Here is a 21,703-nt window from a genome sequence, read left to right on the forward strand (position 1 = left end):
GCGCGTGCCTGCTGTGGCGGGGCGCGCCGGCGGCTCGCGCGCGTCCCGCGGGTAGTGCTGCGTGGCCGAGAGCCCTCACAGCCGCCCCTGCGCCTCTGGCCTCACGCAGCCTCCCGTCAGCTCCCCTGTGCCCCTCGCCTGGGGCGGGTGGTGTCTGCGGCCCCGTCCTCGTCCCCTACCCTCGTGTCACTGGGGCAGTGCAGTGTTTGAGCAGCTTGGGCCGAATTCAGATGAAACCGCCCTCTGTTTGCACTGGCCTGTGCTGCAGAATCTCCCTTGCCGTGGCGGTAAGTGATACCACCCGAACGGGGGCCTGAGGCAGCCTGCTTTTCTGGAAGTACGGTTTACATATACCTCTCAGGATACAAAGGGACTGCTAATCTTGTCTGCTTCCTAGCCCTGTAGATCTGGCCCGGCATGCAAGGCAGTTCCAGCTTGCAGCAGACACTCAGTCCGGGATAAGGGCCCGTAAGAGTAGCCTACTAGTTCCTCAGTTCCTAGCCTACTAGTTCCTGTGCCCAGTTTGTAGTGGTGAGGAGAGCAGGGTCTGTATATGTATAAAGAAGAGTAGAGGGTTTGCAGAGGTATGCTGGGCTCTGTACCCATGCAAGGGACCAGTCTTCGCTGTGCCCCAACAAAACAACAGTGATGGTCGTGCCTGTCATACACAGGCTATGACAGGAACAGAGAAGCTAGGCTTGCTTGCCAGATTTGAAAGCAAACCCCTTGTAGTCAGGTTATAAATTAAAGGAAAATATGTGTCTATTGTGCATTACAGGTTAAAAATAACTTAGAAATTAGGACCTCCTGGAAATGGTGGAAGTTAACACGTGTTTTTGCCTTGCCTGTCAGTACTTCCCAAAACAAGCAAGTGCTTTTCAAAATTGCACGTAACACTGATGCACTATTAACTTGGAAAGACTATGTGATGGTATTCCTTAATCTTCCCTAACAGCCTTTTCATCAAGACTGTAGGTAGTGTTTTCTGCTAACACCTATTCTGTAATGTGTCTTGAAATTTCACTTTAATATTTGGAGTGCAATCATAAATCGTGTCTACTTCAAAAGAGATGCTTTAATTGTATTCCTACACACTGGTCATGTAAGTGTTCCTCGAGTTTATTGAATCGTGTGATATTTTATAGCCAAGTAAAAGAATAGCTGTTAATTAGAAGTTTATGATATGTGTGCCTGTACACCTACATGAGGTTTATTTTGAATGCTTGGTAAGTTAGAGAAAATCTCTTGTCTGTTGTCCATTGAGTCACTGGGAATTTAATCAGACTTGACAGCTTTGTTCTGCATTTTGCTGGTTAGATTTGCTGTCATTTGGTAACCTACTCAGAGAATTGTGTGGGTGGTACTCAGAAATAAACCACAACTTTCCTGCTTGATCTTACTCCAGTAGTTTGAAATTCAGCTATAACAGACACAGTTGTTTTTTGTAATTCACATCTGGATCCTTTAATACTCTTATTACACATGTAGTGAATGTTCTTAAGCATACTGTGGTGAGAGTTAGAGGACTTTTGCTTGGGATGTGACCACATGTAGAAAATACAAGAGTAGTAAGTATTTAAAGGACATGTTTTATGGAATGAAAAAAAAGTTGCTATATCCTCTGTTCTCACAAAAGAACTGGCAGACTTTATGTGTTTTGGTTTTTTTTTCCCCTTTCAATGTTGTAAGGCAAGACCGTTTGTTCAATTGCGATTCTGAAATTTCCTGACTAATCTTGTCCGGCATTTAATGAAATTTGAGAGAATTATACATAAAGTAGTGTGAGATACTAGCAATAGCTAGAGCTGTCCTTTCTAGGTGTCCCATTCAATAGCATCCCCTGGAGTAGAGAAAGATACTTATTCTCAGATGTGAGCATTGCCACATGTTGTTGGCACACACTGAGTGTGGCATTCTTGCCTTGGGCTGTCCTTTCCAATTTAAAGATGAGTATTTCTTTCCCCTCAAAAACACATATGCAGCCTTTCAAAGCACTGTTCAGCTTGGACAAGCCTGGAAAGAGAAAATGCTGCACATAACTGCTGTTGGGTCTTGTCCCATCTCTGAGAATCAAGCCTGCATTCCCTCTTACTCAGCTGGCTCTATTACCTCTTGTGGCATCAGAGCAAAACTAAAGAGTCTGCCTCCTCTCCCAGTATACATGTCTTCTCAGCCCTGGTCAGGAGTAGTCCTTCAAATTTCCGGGGAAGGCAGTTGGACAAAGAGGAAAGGCATAAGTCTTGAATGTCTTACAAGTTAATGCAAAGGCTAGATTTGACTTGTGATAGTTCTTGTTTACGTGTGTGAAATGTAATTTGTTTTATCACTATGAACAAACAAAATGAAACAAAAGACCTTACTGTGACCTCCTCTTTTTGTTCCAGTGAGTTCTCTGGGGACCAGGGAACACACACACACACATGAGTACCCCCTCCTCTGGGTACAGTTTCAACACTTTATAATAGCTCAAATACTAAAACCATAAAAAGAAAGGTATACTGGAAACTACAGTGCCTCTAGCTCGAATACTAAAATCATAGAGGGAAAGGTGTATGACAGGGAATGCTGAGTAACTCTGTTGATCAAAGAGCAAGTTATACTCTCCCTATCCAACTGACCAGCAAAACTCCTGGCTGGCAGGCACTTACCTTCTTAAGGTAGGCATATGCACCGGGAACCACACCATCATGGTGGTAAGACTGGTACCACACCAACCCAGCTACCTAGGCTCTTGGTATGTATGCGTTCAGAATTCTGTGACATATGGCCGGAACATCCCAGAAGACCAGTGCCATGGTCTAGTTGACTGGATAGGGCTGGGGGATAGGTTGGACTGGATGATCTTGGAGGTCTCTTCCAACCTGGTCGATTCTATGATTCTATTAGAATGGAGCTCTGCCTTTATTTTGGAATCTGTTACATCCTATCTTTCCCTACTGCTCATGCGGGTACTTGCAAGCCCCATTTCCCCTGGATCTTATATCTAGTAACTCAGTGACTATTGGCCTGTTGTAACTTCTGATCAAACACATACCAACTCTTCCCTCTTACACTTTACTAGTGATGTTTTTTTCACATTTTCAAGCAAGATAATACTTTTCAACAACACATCACATTGTTTGCAAATTGTGATTTTGCTGAGTAACAGTGAAAGCTGGTGGTTTTCAGAGCTAACTCCCAATCCCTAAAGCTTTGCTAGTACAATTTCTGCATAGTGCTATGGCAGAAGTGTCAGCGCAGACAGCTATGAATCTTCAGAAGGCTGAATGTTTCTTTAAGATGTACTGCAAGTCTTACACTGTTTCATGTTTTGCCAGTTCCCCATCTAGTGGAATCTTAACTCTACTTACCTGTAGTTTTAAACTTTCATTAAAATAAAATCTCTTACACACGCTTATTATAGAAAAATGTAGGCAAACCTAGAAGCTTGAAAGTCATATAGAAGCACCACATTCAAATAATCTAAATTTTACATTGTTTAAATTAATCTGGTGATTTCCTTGGAAATATGGCTCTCAGACTCTTGGATTTTTTAATTTTCTTGTGGGAAGCACAGATGTTGGAAATAGGAAAGCATAACTTGCCGATAAGCAAGGTCTGAACCAGACACTGATACTGGGTAGAGGCTCAGCTGTGTGTGTCTTGTGAGTAGATCAAAACAGGGATGTTGGCTGAGGCCAGGTGTGGCCCTGGAATGCCTTTTTTTTTGTTTATCACCGCAGTTAGCTTGTAGAAGCTTAAAAAATGGTTTTGCTGGGGTGTGGGTTTTTTCTGTATATGACAATCCCAAGATTTAATCCCTACACAGGAAGAATTTATTGTATATATACTGTAGCATCATCTAGAGAGTTCTTGTTGTCACTTGAATTTGAAGTAACTAGTATAAACCTCACTTAGATAAAAAAGGTAAAAAATTTTGCATCACTTGAAGAGTGGAGCATTTTGTTGTATCATACCATACTTTCCTGCTTTTACCTCACTTTTCTTCCTTTCTCTCCAAAAATATTTTCCCTCCTTTCCCATCTTTTCTTCTTTCCTCTCTTCTTCCTTTAACTTAAATCACAGAGAGGAAAATTCGTAACTATCTCTGTTGTACAGTCTGCAGCAAGACCTTCTACAGTATGTCAGATTACTAAAGTGTTCAAATTTCTTTCAGCAGTCTGAAATCAAGCTGGAAAGTACAAATTCATCTGAAGTCCCTTGATTGCTATTAACGATTCTATAACTTTCCTGAACGTCATTTCACTATTTTCTGTTCATGTCAAAGTTGTGGAGTCTTTTGTAAATGGATTTTAACATGGAGTGAGTGAGCTACTACTTGTATTAAGATTTCTGCATGTTGTGTACAATATACTGAGTTTACTGATTCATCGTTTAATTGTAACATTCTTCACTCGTAAACCCAATTATCTGGAAACTGTGCAAGAAGTATTACAGAGAAGATCTGTAAGAAGTAACATACTGTAAGTTTCTTTATAAGGAATTAGACAAAAAGTATGCAAACAGCGTAACAGTTTTTAAACCTCAGCTTTACAGATGACAAAATCAGACTTTTTAAAACAAAGCTATTAGGTGTTAGTATTCCAAATGAACAGGTATTTTTTGTTTGCATTCTAAAATTAACGTGCAATGTGGCCTCTCAGCAGGACTTAATAGATGAAAGGTATTCTGTTCTTAAAGTTTGGTTTGAAGAACTTGGTTTGGGGAGTTGATAGTAAAGATTATCACTTCTTTTACACAACTTTTTGAAGTAAATTTCTCTTTCCTGCATGATTTGCTTTTGGAGCAACGTACATTCTCTAGTTGAAGGAATGCAAATAGAGAAGCTTCTATCAATTACAAAGAAAAAGGCAATATCAAAATATTATGTTGTCACCTAGGAAAGTTAACATCTCTTCTTGTTACTTTCTCTGTGTGGAGCTTTGTGACAGGATCTCTGCCAGCAAAAGGTGTATGATTTTTGTTAATGCAATGAAATGGTAGAATGCTTACTATGACTGCAAGTCGAAGTGCACAAAGTGTGCATGTGTTTTGCTAATTTGAACAGAGATATTCTAGAATTATATAAAGTAAGAAGGAAATTTTTCACAGCTTATGTACACAAGAGAACAGAGCTGGGCTAGGATAAGAACCTCTGTGTCAACAGTTGCTTCTGAGTAGCCTCTTCAAAAGCTCTTACATATGCCTCTTGAAATACTTGTTGTTTGCAATCAAACAGCTGGCGCTAGCTGTCAGTGTGTAAAGACCTGCATCAGGTCACATTGTTTCCATGTAAAATATTATTCAGAACGAGTCTGTTTGGACATAATTTCTAAAATGCCATTTATAAGCCTCTGAAGTGTTTTGTCACTGCTTAGTGTTAGAAATGCAAGGTCTCGTTGGTTGAATGTGCAAGATTAATAATTTCAGTTCACTGTGTATTTTTTTAGGACTGTGTTCCTCATCTTAATCTGTGTCAAGTTTCTATAGCAACTGACTGAGACAATAATGGATGTTGTTATTACTGTTAGCCACAAAGAGTAATGGAGAAAATGTTTCAAAATAGATGTCCCAAGTATTTTCACATGTATCTTCTTCCACCTCTTACAGAATTTGGAGTGAGATGTTTGAGTAGTGTAAGATCATATTAGTGTATTTTCATTGAACTAGACATCAAATAATGTAATTATTTAAATTGTTCATAGTGTTTTCCAAAACATTGAGCAAGGAAGAATGCAATAAGCACAGTCATTTATGGGTTTGTTTTTGATCAGTGTGCATGTAGCATAATCAATAAAATTTCATGTGTTAACAGGGGTATAAAACGCTGGGGAAACCCTGGTGCTTTGATTTCTAGTGTAGTCTGTGAGGAAGAGGTAGATTCTGGTAATACCACAAGTGTGCTAAGACCACTGCAAAGCACAGGACACAGGTGCTCTGAAATCTCTGGAAGAGAGTTTCCAGAAGTCTAGAAGCGTGTAGAAGCTTTGGATGCTAAAGGCACTGGGAGAATTTCCATAAGCATAATTCCTTTGTAGCACATGGTGCACAGAAACATTAGGATAAATAGTTTTAGTGACAGAAATTTATTTCAAATGAATATTTTACGCTAGTATGCTTATCTAAAAGTAGCCATACACATTGGCTCAGGTAAAGAGTTCTGTCAATATTTTATTGCTTCATGTATTATTATCAATATGACTTTTTAATCAGTTACTTAGTAGCTGAAAGGTTCGATATTTGACTTTGTTCTGATTCTGGGAGTATTAAAGGGACACTGTCATTTTCTGTGTGCATAGGGAAAATCTAGTGTGGCAGATGGAAGTTTTTCTGTAAGTTTGAATAGTCTGTCTCATCATTCATTATGATGCTTTTCTACTTTTTACTTTACCATTGAAGTGCTGTTTATTGTGGGGGTGGTAAGTCTCATATTGGAAACACATCTTAAATTAGTAGTGGTGAAAAGATGATGCTTTATTTTGTCTGGGAAAAGTAATTAATTTACTAATGATAATAGGCAAATATCTGTTTCTACCTCAAGATCCTTAAGACTGGAATAAACTTTACAAAAAGGCTGTAATTCAGTTGTAATTATGGTCGATTCTCTTATTGTCCATAGATCAGTCATAGTGGTCATGCTGTTAAATGTGTGTGCCTATTCTTTAAGTCTGCATTTTGAAAATATCTTTCCTGTGACCTTGTCAATGTCCTATGGGCACCTCTTTTAATAACTCTCTTCTGAAGTGATTTTTTGCACTTGAAATACCTTGTTGCACACCTCTGAACTAAAATGGCAAAATTTTTGCTGAACGTGCATGAAATTGCATGAAATTTAAACAGTTGTGACCTTGGTTCATGGCTGTTAATGCTGTGCAGGTTGGGAAAATTAAGCAGGATTCATCTGAGTCAATGTATAGCTTATCCCATGAGTGGAGATGGATGGACAAATGGTGTTTAACCATCATCCCTGCTTCTCCCTAGGCCAGTGGAGGATTGGAGAAAACGAAGGGGAAGCCTGAGCAGTGAACAAGCTGGAAATTAATCCTGCCTTAGCAGTTGCAGCAGATAATTTCCTTAAGGAGCAGAAATGTTACTGCAGAGGCCATTTTTCAGTGCACCGTAGTTGTCTGTGGTGAGCTGTTCCAGCCCTGCCTGTTTGATCTTAATTTCTGCTCCGCATCTTTCCTTTTAGCTAGTCACTTCTGAACACACCACTTGTATACTCGAGTGGATATAGTTGAAATCTGCATCCCATTGTGTTGTTTGCTTACTAGTTATATTCCTCTGCTTCAAGCTTATTCTAAGCTCTTTAGGGCAGCAGCTATCACTGGAACAAATACAGACCAGAAGCTTCCTTTGGTGGTTGCTGTATGCTTTTAGCCATGTAGCAGAGAAGTAGCTCTACTCCTGTGCATGTCCAGCTCAAACCTATGTGACTACTGCATGCGACCTGGCTACTGTCCTCAGTGCTTCAAACAAGGTCCAAAGTTTTGCTTGGCAAAAGTTTTACTATAATCCTATTGAAAGAAATGTCTCTCACAGGCTCGGAGAAGTATTTAACTCTCAATAGCTTTCTCTCTGCAAGATAGCTTTTAAGGAATACATTATTTTAACTTGAAAAAATCTATCTCAGTGTTGTCTAAATGGAGAGTTAAATGTTGTCTAAACATGGAAAGGTTTCCAGATAAAGCCATGCCATTTTTGTAGCAGCGTAAGACTGGGCATTAAAAATGAGGATGGAAAGTTCAATCTCTATTAATAAATTCCTACAAAAGGACAAACAGTTAATAATTTTTACACTAGTATTGGGCTTGTCTATGTCAGCTATCATAGGTGAAAGTTCAATATAAGTGTCTACCTGAATCTCTCAGATTATGCTCCAGTTAGTTTTTAAGTATGAGTATCAGTTCAGCTCTTTTATTTTATTTTGGTTTATGTATTGGTATGTCTAGAGGGAACATAGTGAATAGAAAATAAATAAGAGCATTAGGCCACTTGGTGGTGTAATATGCAAAGGAAAATGAATCTCTCAGTTCAAATGAAGGAAATGTATGTAATAGAGCACTTTTGTCTGCATAAATAAATATCTGATTAAACATGATACAAGCAGGTAGCCAAATACATTTTGTAAGCTAAATACTGGGGTTTGTTCAGTTCAGCCAAGTTGTGTCCAAGCTGTTAATCATCTGTTGGTTCAGAAATTCAGAACCAGTTTAGAGTGGAAAATCTATAATTAAAGATGGAGAGGGCCATATGGAATCTGCAACCTTTCCATGTGTGATGAATAACAGCTTTGACTTTCGTCTGCTGGGGTCTGGCATACCTCACATTCACAACAGGTACACTAGCTTCTCAACTTGTATTTTTTATGCAGTTGAGAATCACAGAATTATGCAGGGTTGGAAGTGACCTCAAAGATCACCCAGTTCCAGCCCTCCTGCCATGGGCAGAGGCACTTCACACTAGACCAGGTTGCTCAGAGTCCCATCCAGCCTGGCCTTAAAAACTTCCAAAGGTGGGGCTTCTACCACCTCCCTGGGAAACCTGTTCCAGTGCCCCACCACCCTCACAGTGAAGACCCCTCATGGTGAGAATCTTGGAAGTAGATGAGATATTGCAGAGCCTTGGAAGATGGCTTAAACTGCACAATCTGTGCAAGAATGCCAGAGTCATGGGTACCAATTGTCCGTTGCACTGTCCTGCAAATGCATGCACCTGCCATAGCTACATGTGAGCTTGCATGGTGATACTCAAATATGTGTACTCTTGCACAGTGAGTACCAAAAGGGAGGGTATTGCATAGACGATCAGGTTCATGAGACCCATTTATTTTTCTCCATGCAATAAGTTGAGTGAAAGGTCCAGGCATACAACATTTTTTAGTTCAAACTTCTTTTAGGCAGATCCAAAATGTTTGAGCTCAGCAGGATGTTACAGGGTCTATAGAGCACTGTGTGCAGAGACAAAAACATATCCTGTGTTTACTGGTGTTCGTGTCAAGAAAAGTGAGGATAAAAGAAGTGGTATAATGCTGCTTTGCAAATTCTAGCAGAAGTAAACATTTTCCATGCTAAGTGGGACCCACTGAAAAATGACAGTTTTAGTCAAACTATTATTCTGAAATGGTAATTGGAATATTCTTCTCTGGGGGAAAGAAAGCACAAAGCAAAAAAGGATGACGTTTCCATTCCTGTTTTGACAGAAACATCAAAATAACAGTTAAGTTTCATTTTCAGATTTAGAAAGCTAAAAATAAAGATGCTTTGACTGATGTTTGGTTTGCATTTGGTTTGGCTTTTTAGCTTGCAGTCTAGAAATGAAGTAAAAGTTTAGCACAACTTAAGCCTAGGCTTTTCAGATTAAGCTGAAGATATGATTTAGCTTTGTCCTTGATGAGTGGACCAAATCTGGGTACTAAAATAAGTAGTCAGTACTTTTTGTTTCTAAGAATAAGTGACCAGGGTAGTGTACAAGTGGATACTAACCTACTGAGACTTAAGCTTAGACAAATTTGTCTGTATGTTATTTTTATGTTTATCTGGCAGCGTGGAATGTATAGTTGAAGTGAGAACGTCTTATGTTGGCTGTAAGCACTGTAGGATATGTGTTGTAGTCCTGTGCTTCAGAAGACAGATATTATCAGTGATGATTGATATGTTGCTTTGTGTGCTTCTTGATACAGGTGAGGAAGTCCTGGATCGTGTTTTCCCAGAATACCTTCAGCAATCCACACATTTTTACATAATTTAGGCATGAAATATTTTTAACCTTCGCATAACAAGTCAGGTGGCAGAAAATTGATCTCCTTATGTTGTACACATTTCCCGAAAATTCCAAGTGGTACTGATGACCAAAGATGTTCTGTGGATGGGGAACATAGAGTTTGTAGCCTATGTCTGTAGCTTCTGTGATAGCCTCCATAATTTTGTTCTCTGAGTGAACATTTGGAGATGGGCAGCCTAAGTATAATGAACTGTAGGGTCATTTGCCCCTTTAGATTACTGGATATATGTGACCAAAATAATGCTATTTCAATATATGAATATTAAGTCACTGTTGTGGCTATGAATCTCTTACAAATTGCTAATTTGATATACTACTATGCAGAAATTACTAAGAACTTTTGCCTCCTTGTTTGTTTTGTTTGGTTGTTCCAGAACCCATTCAGTAGAGTACAAAGTTGAAGTAGACAGTTGCAGAAAGGAAATAAAGGGAAATCAAATCTGTGAGAGATCATAGAATCACAGAATGGCTTGAACTGGAAGGGATCTTAAATATCAGTCTATCTTGGAGCTCTTTTGCCACGGGCAGGGACTCCTCCTCCGAATCCAGGGTGCTGAAAATCCCATGCAGCCTAGTATGAAACACTTTCAGGCATGAATCATCCACAACTTCTCTGGGCAGCCCATTCCAGTGTCTCACCACTCTCATAGTAAAGAACTTCTTCCTAGTTTACCCTGCTCTAATCTAAATCCATTGCCCTTTGTCCTATCACCACATGCTCTTGTAAAAAGTCCTCCAGCCTTCCTGTAGGCCCCTTTCATGTGCTGAAAGGCCACTATAAGGTGCCCCTGAAGCCTTCTCTAGGCTAAACAGACCCAAATCCCTCAACCTGTGCTTGCAGGAGAGGTGCTCCAGCTCTCTGATTATTGTTGAAGCCCAGATTTTTCTGGCTAGGCTGTTTTACTAGAACTCTGTGTCAATTTTATTTCTTATAAAGTCTGTGAACTAGCCTGATGTGGAATGAGAGGGGAGATGGATGCAATCTGTGAGGAGGAATGTGGCTCCACTGTACTGATTACATTTCTCTTTATTATTTGCACTTTTATTGAGAGGGCTTGCTGAAGAAAATGTTATTAAATCACAACTATATGATCAATTGTTTTTATCACCTTTAAAGAAAAAAAGGACTTAACTGCTCAAGGGAGAGGGGCAGAGGGCTTAAGGATTTAAGTGTGTAACTGTTCAGATGGGCTCTATTTGGTTAGACCTGAATTCCTTATGTCATTGCTCATTAATGTTGTTGTACCAAGTGTTTATGCATGAGTGTCTGAGAAGAACTGGATGTGATCAATTCAAAATGGCCTTGTCAGACTGCATGAAGAATTCACTTCAAGATATATATGGAAATGCATGCTTTATGATTTGCTCTGACAGGGTATTCTCAGTGCTGCTCTAAGTATTTCTCTGAATCTTCTCACAGTAGATGATCAATTAGTGCTTTACTTATTCTTTCTATTAATTTAAAACATGAAAAGAACAGTACAACCACTTCTTATAGGATTGTTATGTATCCTGTGAAATGAAATCAATCAGATCACTGATCTGTCTGTTTCCCTGCCAACAAGTTCTTAGGAGATCTGCCTCATGTTGCAGTGATTCTCATTTTCCCCCCTGTAGTAGAAGATTAAGTGAATTACAGCACTCTGTAGGCCCCAGGGCAAGAATCAGATTCTGATCTTGGAATTGGAATGGACTTTTGTGTAGGTTTTTATAAACTCTTCTTTCCCTTCTGCGGTCGTCTCGTCTCTAAAGGATACTGCTAATGCTAAAACTGCTTATTTTAAGAGGTTATGAAAGTTTACATAGCATTGCATTAGGCAACTTAAACGTGTGATGGTTTCATTTTATCCTGAAGTTACATCCTGACGTTGAACATTTTTTTATCTGAAGAACTTTGTCTTGCGTGCTGAGGATGAAATGATCCTTTATTATTTTAAATGTTAAGCTCATGGTTTGTTTTTCAGCCTGTCTTAGGGCAGGTGGTTCCACAAGCTGATTGTGTGAAAAGATCTTTTCTTTTTTACCAGTGTTTTAAACTTACATGCCCTTGTTTTTCCATATAGAAAAGCATGAATTTCAGTCATAGTTACTCTCATGCCAAATGTTCTTGGAAACCCAAAACTTACTGTGTTTAACCTTATAACAATCTAGTCAGTATTTTTGTCCTAAAAAACAATGAGTTGTTTAATTCTTGGCCTTTAGTTGTTTGTTTGGTCATTTTTTGTTGTTATTTTGGGTTTGTTGTTGCTTTTCAAGAAGCAATTTTTCGTCATTTTAAGATGAGGGAGAGTAGGTTTAGACTGGATCTTAGGAAGAAACTCTTCAGTATGAGGGTGGTGTGACTCTGGAAGGGACTGCCCAGGTTATGGATGCCTCCTCCCTGCGGATGTTTAAGGCCATGGTGGATGAGGTCTTGAGCAGCCAAGTCTAGTTGAGAGGCATCTCTGCCCATGGCCAGAAGATTGCAGTAGATGATCTCTAAGGTCCATTCCAACCTAGGCCATTCTATGATTCTGTATCTCCCTTGATGTAGGGTTTGAGTTGAAAATGGGTGTTCCAGAGAGTTAACTGAACAGAAAATGGAAGTATACAAATTATATTTGTTTTCAGGTAACATGATTATTCTGTTGAAAAGAGCCTAACCTGTGACATTTTGAATGCTTGGTGTAGCTATTTTCTTTCTTAAACCTTGTCTTTTTTTAAAATACATGAATGTTAAAAGTACTTCTAAATGTAACTCCTGATCTCAAGCTACTCCCTAGTACTGTTGCCAAAGCTGTACATAAGGAAGCAGGTCAGGAAGTTTTAACTGTGCATTCAGTGGCACATTCAGAGTCCTTACTGGACCAATATGCTGGAGATGTTTGTTTCATATAATCTACAAAGGGCTCTAGGAAAAGTTTTTCTACTTTTTATACAACTTGTTTCTCACTTTGCAAGTGTATGCTAGGTAAAAATGGCAATGAAACTTAAGAAAAATAATGTAACATTTTTACTTGATTTAATTAGGAGTATAAATACATTTCAACTGAAAACTTGTATTTATTGTTACCTACCAGAATTCTTGCTTTATAGTACAGAGCAACACTTCACAGTTGCCAAGTTTTACTGGAGATGAAGTGATAATCTCAGGCTGTAAATTGCAAATTGCTTTGGCATAAAAGGTAGTGCATAAATATAAATTGTTACCTTATTAAATGCAAGTGTAGCATAGCGTGGTTTAAAAATTATTAATAAGTATTTTCTTTGCAAGTCTGATGGATTTTTAAAGATAAAATATTACTGGGTTTATTTAATCAGCCTAAAAGGATCCTATCTAGCACATCATAATATGTATTTTTGTTGCTATAAAAAACATTATTTGGCAGAATTGCAGGATGAAGTTTACAGTGCTTTTATTAGTCTACATGTTTTGGTTACCAGATTGCTTATTTTTCTGTTTAAATTAAAATCAATATTTTATGATAATACTTAGTAAAATACTTTCTTGGTGTTAATGTTTATGCAGTAGTTCATAAAGATGCTCCATATTTAATACATTTTGTTAAAATGTGATAGAATGAGAGCTTCTGGTCAGAGCTAAGGCTCAGGGGCCCAGCATGGATAGATAGGGAGCCAGGGTGGTCTACAGCCTCTGTAATTGATTTGCTTAAGCACACATTATATAGTGGAACTGCAGGTCAGTCAGGAAAAGACAGTACAAGGACAGGTACAGTCTGACCACAATTTCACATGGGGTTACACTGATTTTTCTTCTCCCTCTAATTCTGTGAACTCTTTTATTCCTAGTATTACACCATGTTTCCTCTTCACAATTTGCTTTTTATTGTCTCTTGCTGAGTACGTTAACTTATTTTAGATTATTGCTCTGTGCGCGATCTTGAAAGACTCACAACACTACATATAAACAAAGAGATGACAGCCTGTTCTGTGAAATGATCCTGTCTCCTAAAACGGAAGGACGTGAGGTAGAGTAGCTTTATTCTGGTTAGGTTTTGATTATTTTCTGCTTTTACTGCCTTTTCCCATTTAGATAAATAATTTCTTCAGAAAAGGTAGAGGAAAAAAAAGCTAGCTACATAGAGCAACATTTCTTGGTTCATTCTATTCTTTGGATATGCCAAGATAAGGTATGTCTCTGGTCTTTAACATGCAGATGTTCTGCAGCTGCTTGTTGATAGCTGACTCAGCAGTGTCTGAACAATCTTTCTATCTGCCCGGAGATGTCATGATGTGTTTCACTCAAGTGACAGAAATTTAGAGCCTTTATAACCAAAGGGGAGAAAATGTGTGGCTTGACTGTGCTAAGCTGGTATGTAAGAGTTAAATGCATAAGTCTTCCCACCTCAAAATGAGATCAGAGTTCCAATGGGCACTGTTCATAGATTTCAAGCCTCTTTCTGTTAGATTGTAACATACACTGGCCACAGGTTTTATGTTATTCTCCTTGTGCCAAGAAAGCTTATTCTGTGAATGTAAGATTGAAGGAACTTGCTAGCCAGGATGAGCTTCTGTTTTTTAATGCCACTGTCTTTGGTGGTACTATGTGAGAAAACAGATTCGGTTTTACAAAGGTTAAAAATACTTGAATTCTCCTATCAGGCTTGGTAGTTGGTGATTTCACCTGACATGTTCTAGAGATCATGGCTTCATAGTAGTATTAGCCAACTAGCAAGAGAGAAGAGCAAAATGACAGAATCACTGGGTTGATTCCTCAGGAATGCTATTGTTCATGACCAGTTGCTTCCTTGATAGAGTTTATCATAGACCGCATGGGAAAACAGACTATTTTGCGTCTAATTGTTAGCACAACTACTGGAGTATTTTAGCCAAAACTAATTCTGAACTAATTTTTTTTCTAGAAATCAAGTTACTTAAGCATTACTTCAGTACAAACAACGAAAGAGTTAGAGCTCTCAGTTGGCTTTCTTTATGAATAATTCTGAGTTCTGTTGCATAGCTTTCATTTGCAGAGCTTCAGCTATTGAAAGTTCACAAGCAATAATATGAACATATTCTGTATCAGCTGTGAAAATACATTGTTGAGTGACATCTACACAATCAGTAAGTGAAGAGAGCAGAATCAAGCTTATTGTATACTTCACAAGAAAGGCCAAAACTGAAATGCTGCAGCCACACTTCTGAATGATTTTTACTGTTCACTACCACATCAATCTGCATAAATATGCTTCCTTACAGAATTTAGATGAATAGAAATGCCTTCTCTTTGGCTTTATTAATGTCATTTATTTTTAATAGAGGGGAAAACTGAAATAAGTTCTTTATGTGAAGTCTGTTGAGGAAAGGAATCTGGGGGAAAAACTTAAAAGTTAATTTTTTTTTTAATCTTGAAATCTTGTGCTTAGTAAGTGTTTAAAAATTTCTGGCAGTCCTGTTAGTAAAAATAATTATTCACAGCCTTCTGGGTGTTGTGGATCTTTTCATTTTATATGTTCAAAAGAAAGTGGGATTCTTCCAAATCCTCAAATGTACAAAAGTACATTCATTTCATTTTCCTCACATTTCTTCATTGCGTTAGATTTGCATGGATTTTTAACCCAGAGATGTGGGAAGGCAAGCTTCTTTTTTTAACTTTTTTTTTTTTTTTGTCCCCAGGAAGGCATTTTGGGTCTTTTTAGATGAAAGAAACTTCAGTTCATGCTATTATGTTGGTTTCCTGGTTACAGTTCAGTTTTGATTCCACCTCTAGCGGGCACACGAAAGGGAAAATGCTGGCAACTGTATTGGACCTTTCAGTTGTTGTGTTCCTTATTAATTTTAGCACAGAATCTAGTTAATACTTTTGAATAACTTCAGCCTTCTTTCTCAGATTAGTCCCACTGATCATCATTTGGGTGGAAGGTTATTTAATAGTGGGGACTGGTTATGTAGAACTCTGCTTGTTAGTGTAACTGGAAGTGGTGGTTCTTGTTTGATCAGGGAAATATGGTTCCCTAAGAACAGAGAAGACTGACAAAGTTTGACTGAAGGCAAGACAACACTGCCTTTTACAAGCATGGTTCCAGACACTTTAAGCACTGCATGATGCAGAAGCTATAAGGATGTCCACTAAGCAAGCGTTTTACTTGCAGAGTAGTTGTTTAGGTCAGAAGACCGGGCAGTGTTTGCATGGAAAGGGGAATCACACAGCATCATTGAGACTGGATCTAAGATCATCAAGTCCAGCCTATGACTTAAGTCTGGAGTTCTGGATAGTTGCTTTGCTAGTGAGTAGTCTTTAACGTATTTGAATTATTAGAATGGTCAGATTATATCTTTTGGATAGAAGAATTTTCCTGAAGGAAAATGCTGAAGTGACCTCTCAGTATAAATTCTTTGTTAATCTGCTGCAGGTACAATGACAAACCACACTGTGTTTGTTTTTTTTTTAATGAAGTATCTAAATATATTTAAAAAATAGATTTTTGGACATTCACATGAGTGTTTAGGAAGACTGTCTCCCAAACCAGGGATATAGGAATTTTTGGTGTCCACAGCAAATTTGGTCATAATCTTTCTTCCCTATCTGTTTTTGGCCAAGTGTAAATTAATGTTTCACTGTCTTCTAGTAATTGTGCTACCACTTGTTGTATGTTTCACGATGGGTCTGTTTTTCTGGCAGTGACTGGTACATTGAATATTCTTGGTGACAAATGGTACTTCGTAAGTGCAAGCTACTAATAGTGTAACAGCTTTATTATTTGTTCAGAATTTTGCAGGTTTTTTCTTGTAAGAAGTCTTAATGTGGAAAGACACATAAAAGCAGTTCCATACTCACAGACAATAGATGTAGTACTGCTTATTTAAATGTGTTTGGGATAAAGTGGTAGAAAATAATTTCTTGTCCTTTGTTTTAGAAAATGCATGTGTTCTCTTGCTTTCTCTCAGGGATGTATTAACATGCCTGTTTTCCTGTGTCCTTGACTTCGTGTTCTTCAAACAAGAAATCTGAGTCTCCTTGACCCAATATACTGAATTCTGGAACCTTTACCTAATCATATTTTCAGTGACTCAAAATGTGATTTATGTTAGCTTGCAATAGAAAGCTAAAGCTTTTGAAACTTAGGAAATTTTCCATCTTAGTTTCATTTGTTTGTAAACCCGTGCTTCTGTGATCTATCATATGTCTGGACTAAAAGTAAATGAAACACAATGAGCAGAGCAGATAGAGCCAATAGTGCTGCATGGGACTGCTGTTGTGTTTATGTGCAGTAAGATGCTTTCAGGGATGGCTGGTTCCTTGTGGCTGTGACCTGTGATCTGCTATTTCTGAGAAGCAATGAGGATGTTCATTTGGTGTTTATACAGGTTAAGGATTTTGGAGTGAGGGGACAAGATTGTTGAAATACAACTGCAAATACAGGAAATAAAAAAGAAGTTCCTAGGACTGAGCTGTGATTCTGCTGGTGTTACAGTGTTTACCACCCCATTGCTAGGTGTCTCTGTTCAGAGAGGATTCTGGGAGGGGGAAAACTGTGTTAGTGTTTTATTGATGCTCTTTATATTCTTTTAGATATATGCCAGCCTTTCTTTAGGTGTGATTGTTTTGATGAAACTTGAACCTGTATTTTAATAATTTAATTATTTGGGATTTTTTAATTACACTTATTCTCTCTGCAGTGCTAATTAGCTGTGCTTTTATCCTAGATATTATGTGGGGCATGGCAAAGCAGTCATTGAAAGATTATTTACATGCTGAAGGCAAGAATAAAGGTCAAGTAAGATACAAATATATAATGATAGGACAGTGTTGCAATTCAGATAAACAGAATGGTTGACTTGACTTCTATGAGAGATAAGTATTGTACTATAGGAAGTTCTCATGTCTTTACTATGATAAAAGCTAGTATAAAATGCTCTTTTTAAAAAAAAAGTGAGTATTTTTTAAAGAGGAAACTCTGTATAGTCAGTAATTGCTATTCTTATTATAAACAGTAAAGTAAAAATATGTAGTATTACTTTGGGGATGCTATTTTGGATGAAAGATTGCAGTGTTTCAAGTGGAAAGTATGATTAATGTTTTAGAAATCAAGTATTTTGGATGTTTTTGTATGTGGAGTTACTGGCGTTCCGCTATAAAGACATAGTCAGGAGCTGGAAATGAATTTGAGTGCTACAGCTCCTTGTATGAGATGTTTAAAGGTCACGTCCCCTTTAGGAGTTTAATTTCTAACGGTAAGGGTGCAGAGATAGCTTGCTATTTGAAGTCTTTCTAGCAGAGACAAATACTGAATGCAAATCCGGTTGGGTTCCCTGGCAGTTCTGTTTTTATTGACAAACTGTCCTGACGTACTTGCCTGTTTTCTTCAGTGTCTGTGCCCTTAAAGTTGTCTGTTTACTACTGCTACCCCAGCTCCCTACACCAGGTGGCTTTTTACAGCTGATGTGAAGAAATGGCAAATGAAGTTGCAATTCGAAACAGTGATCTTTTATCAAGTGATCTGCTCTTTTCTGGGTTTCTTCTCTTTGATCCTGTGATAGTGGAAAATAGTTTGAACTACTCTGATTATATAGGTTATATTTCTCAGAGAAAGATGATGAGATCATTGAAGGACATGAACCTGTCTAAAAGGAAGAGTCACTCTTTGAGCTAGTTTTTACTGAAAGGCTTCTAGAACAGTAAGGATCTCATGAAGTCAGAATGAGGCACTGCAGAGACACAAGACTGGCAATGCAAAAGTGCAAGACAAAAATAAAAGTACTAATACTCTTATTAGAGTAAAGTAAACTAGTAGTTAAATTGGAGGAGTTTATGAAAGGAAGCAAGAACAGGAACAAAATCAGGAATAGAAGAGCAGTAGAACGTGACTTTGAAATAGAAGCAAAACTTCAGAAGTATTTGAGATGAAATGGTACAGAAAGTAAACTCACAGAATCACAGAACCTTAGGGGTTGGAAGGGACCTCTAGAGATCGTCAAGTCCAACCTCCATGCCAAAACAGGATCCCCTAGGGCAAGGAGCACTGGAACACATCCAGGAGGGTTTTGAAAGTCTCCAGAGAAGGAGATTCCACCACTCTGGACAGCCTGTTCCAGTGCTCCATCACCCTCACCATAAAGAAACCTCTCCTTGTATTGGGGTCAAATTTCCTGTGCTCTAGCTTGTACTTGGTTTTTCTTGTCATGTCATTGAGCACCACTGAAAAGAGATTATTGATTCTTAGTGTTTTTTCCCTGTAAAGTTTTTGTGCAGAACATATATTTGTCAACTACACAGCATGCTTGGAGAGAAATTGCAGTGGTATTTCATGGTGATACCTTCCCGTTTTAATGATTTTTTAAAAAATTCCATTTAATTCATATGCTGAAAATTATGCAGGTATCAACTGGAAAGTGATGTTTCTTGAATGATGCAAGGCATTCAGGACACCTAATGAGAGCAGTGACTTACAGGAATCCTTTTGTCATGTGAAGATACTGGAAATCTTCATCACAGCAAAATAGTTCAGAGTCACCTTTTTTTTGAAGCTATTGTTTGCATTGCAAATGTGGAAACCAATCTTGTCAGTTTTAACTCATGTACTGCTCTGCAGCCTAGAATCCATGAGAGCTTTGGCAACCCATAGCTAACATTGTAATGGTGTATGGCTTTACCACAGTGTGAATTCCTTTTAATGTCAGTTTCTCTATGGGGGATTAGCCACCACAGATGTCACAGATCCTGGGAATATCTTCCATAGTAAAAAAAGGAAAGCTGGCATCTCAACTGTCATTTAATAATCTACAGACTCATTAATTTATGTGTTTTATGATATTTGATACCTACAGATACAACAAGCCTGTTCTTCAAGTACTTGCTGGTTTGATTGCAAAATGTGTATTATTTTATGTTCTTGTAGAACAGTTAGATTATAAAATGCCATGTTGTCTTTGCTTTGAGTCTTTTAACATACCAGTGGATATATCAGGAGTGCTGATCTTCCCACTACATATGTCTTCAAGCAAGCCTCTGACTAATAACTTCTCCCTCCCTTTTCTTTTCTCTCCTCCCTGTGTAATATAAGTCTAAAATGCTGATTAAGGTCAAAACGAGTTTACGCCAGTTAAAAACAGACATATGGAAAGTTCCAGCACTGAGCCCCATAAGCTATGAGGAAGGAATTTATAGCCTTGCAATGCTCCCAGCACTTCTCTTTAATTAACTACTCTAAGCATCCTAAAATTCTCAACAACAATCTGCCTGACAACAGGGAGCCCTCTAGATCTGTATATAGTAGTAATTACTCTGCCCAACAGTATTCTATATAGATGAGTATGTCAGGTGTTCTGTGACCTCCCAGCAAACTGTTCGCTTTGTTCTGCACTGAAGCTGTGAAAACCAAGTTGGTTCAGTTGTTTTGCTCTTACTGAAAAAAAGCATATGCTAACTTCCACTTTACTAATTTTATTTGTAAAGGCATGTTTGTTCCTTTGTTTTTAAGAAATAACCAAAAAGACAGAAACCCACAATACTTTCAAGCATGTAATCACGTGTTTATTTTGTAAGTTCAGTTTGGAGATGTCATTTACTTGCTTCAAAAGAAGGACACTTAGCTATACTCTGGAGGAAAAAGAGACAAGCATGTCAGTATATATTCATTTCCAAAAGTCCTTTCCCCAAGATCTATATCCCAGTAGTGATCTTTAAAATGAATTAACCTACCCCACTAGTCCTTGCTTATGCATCAGAAGAGCTCTTTCAGTAGTAGTCCATGCTTGGTGTCTGTTAGACCTTAAGGTTGTTTTTAGAGTTATTGTTTTCCAGAGTACTTCATCATGTAAATATGACCAATCATATTTGTTCACAAATTTATCATCTCACATTTGGCTTTCTTTAGAGCTGTTCTTTAATTGTATAGAAATGACCCAATTCAATTTTCCATCAATCATTACCTGCAAGCTTTGTTTATGTATTTTCTTCCTTGACACTGTTGAATGACACTGACCACAGATTCATCTTGTCTTAATGACTCAGTTTTTAATTGGTTGCCTATGTTTTCTTACTATCAAATTAATTTAGAAGCAGTTAGTCATCAAAGATCTTACAGCAGTTGCAATGCTTTATGTCTGTACTTCCCGCCTTCTTCAGCCAAACGCATTGCTTCATAAAAGGAAGAGACAAAGTAAAGGTAATATAACCTTTGTGATTTCTTCTAAGCTGCCATGTGATTAGGAGATATGTATGTCCTGTGGACATCCAGGAATCCTTCAGTTTTTAGTATTCTGCTAGAGGTGCCCTTGTAATAACTGCAAAAATACAATAAGACATAAGGTGGTGTTATACTGTTGCCATTTGTTATTTCAAATACTGGTATGTGGAGACTTCGGTGTGGATATGTCCAAATTGGCTGGCCTGGGGCATTAATTCCATCACATTGCTGAGGGGAATCTGTAGCACCTGCTGAGGTTCAGGGTAAATATCTTCATGGTTAACTTGTAATACGCTTTTTACTGGTAGACTATTTTCAAACTAACCAGTTTAAAGCAATGTTGTGTGTATTTACAGAGATAGTGTTAAAGATGAATCTGTAGGTTGTGAGGTTTTGAAGACAGGTTACAAAAAGGTACTTAAAATTGAAGCTCCTTTATTATTGAAATCCTAATGTGTGGTTACTGTGCTGGTACAAAAAATAAGTAATGACATATTTACTTCTGTGAAGTAATGCTACTGTCTTGCTTCCAAGCTTTAACTTCTCAGTGTCAGGGATAAGTACTGATCAATTCACTGTTGTTGGAAAAAAAAATCCTCAAAAAATAGGTATTTTGGAAATTTAGGTGTGTTGCCTTTCCATTTCATTGGGTAAGACAATGTTTTTGTTTAAAGAAAAAGGTAAAAAGCAAGTACTATCTGACTTACGTTTCAGTTACTTTAAAATCTTTGCCATGTCTTGCCTTTTGAAGACAAATTCTTTGTCCTCGTACTTCTTTTTTACCTCTGTCCTTGACCCCATTATTACACTCT

At 38.0% G+C, this 21,703-nt stretch overlaps 1 long non-coding RNA gene across 2 annotated transcripts in view; it reads left to right on the forward strand.

The window, feature by feature from the left end:
- Positions 1–50: 50 nt before the first annotated feature.
- The window catches only part of LOC135184512 (uncharacterized), a 103,775-nt gene continuing 82,122 nt past the window's right edge, over positions 51–21,703 (forward strand). For both annotated transcript variants that reach the window (XR_010306071.1, XR_010306070.1), the window contains exon 1: positions 51–287. This is a non-coding gene — a long non-coding RNA (uncharacterized LOC135184512). The remainder of the gene's footprint in view (positions 288–21,703) is intronic.

The sequence above is a fragment of the Pogoniulus pusillus genome, chromosome 20, assembly GCF_015220805.1.
Source record: "Pogoniulus pusillus isolate bPogPus1 chromosome 20, bPogPus1.pri, whole genome shotgun sequence".
NCBI lineage: Eukaryota > Metazoa > Chordata > Aves > Piciformes > Lybiidae > Pogoniulus > Pogoniulus pusillus.